Below are 1571 nucleotides of genomic sequence, written 5' to 3' on the forward strand. Positions count from 1 at the left end.
AAATGATAGCTCTTTCTATAAATATACTCCCATAGCATTCGTGCTCATTAAAATCATTCGGTGCGTGAATAAAAGAGATATGCATGCGCTGGTTGCTGTGGACGAGATGACATTGGGCAAGAATAACATGTTACGTAAAAGAATCTATGGTTAGGGTTACCTCTTCATCCTGAATATTGCTAGACCCCCGCTGTTCTCATTGGATTTACTATGAAACTATTCAAAACGAAGTCTCCGCCTCAATTTTAACACCTTCTGCTCCTGATTTTTAGTTTCCATAATAAAGATAATATTGGGCCTTTCTTGAGTCGTTAAGACCCTTAGCGCTTGAACTGTCAAGGGGTTACCCAGCCTTTGATAGTTCCAACTCAAAATCCTCATGGATGAGTTGGTGGCTTATTAGGGCTAGCCACCAGAGCCCACTGAGCTGACTTATTTGCTATGCGTATGGGAGTTTCAATCAGCTGGGTAGGGTCAACCAAAACTGATTTTGATGATTGAGCACCATAGGGACAGAATCTTTTCCCTTTTTTGAGGAGGACAGCTTAGTGCTTCTTGCTCTTGTTAGGCTTTTGTCCCCAGCCAACTTCTCCACTATTTCGCTTCGTCTCTTTTAACTGTTCCTGAAAAATTACCATTTCAGATTCATCATCAAGACAGCTGCTGCCTCGTTTCTGAGTGCCCTTCTCTGCAAAAAGTACTAGTTCCTGTGAAGAGATATTGTGCTGATGTTCCTATAAGTTGAGAATTTCATTATTGCTCAAATTGCCAAGTGGTTGGGTTTGCTGCATTTCATTCATATGCTGCTCTAGTTCAGGGGTTGGCTGAATGGGAGTCTCAGGCACACTTTCCTCCTCCTCTAGCTGTATTTCCTGCTTGCCATAGAAAATTTTGCCATATGGACTGAGTTCGCGTGCCTCTGCACGAAGCCAGTGCCTAAACCTGCCTGGTAAATTCTTTGGTAATCCCGTTTCCTCATATGGATACTCTGGACAATTAGTTGCGTAGTGCCCAATCTTCCCGCATGAATAACAGTAATCCGGGAGTCTTTCGTACTTAAATTCGATCCACAAGCTTTCTGTCAAAATTCACTGTAACCTGCTTTGAGAGGAACTTCCAGATTCAACTTTACTCGAGCCCTGCCTACTTTGTAATTGTTGTTCCCTTTAGCTACTAATTTGACATCTACTACATCTCCAATTTTGATGCTATTTCTCCGATAACCGCATCTATACTCTCCCAATGGGTAAGCCAAATAAACTCACCTGGAAATCACACTTGTTAAAATCATAACAAATATCGGGGTGTCGGGGTCACAATGCTTTAACACTAGAAGGTTATGCCCAAAAGACCACGGCCCCGAGTCAAGTATTCGCTGCTTTTCATCCTCCGATTGGAAAGAGAATTGGAAATAACCTGTTCGATGACAAAGACAAGTGAATGTTTCATTTCGCCGTGCTTTTTGCATTGTACTCATAAAACTAGTGAAGTTAATGTTTGTTTTATTGAAAAATTTCCCAAACAGGTTCTTCTAAGCAAGTCCGCAAGTTTTCTTCAGAACATCACCTCGA

This window comes from Eucalyptus grandis, chromosome 7, assembly GCF_016545825.1.
Source record: "Eucalyptus grandis isolate ANBG69807.140 chromosome 7, ASM1654582v1, whole genome shotgun sequence".
NCBI lineage: Eukaryota > Viridiplantae > Streptophyta > Magnoliopsida > Myrtales > Myrtaceae > Eucalyptus > Eucalyptus grandis.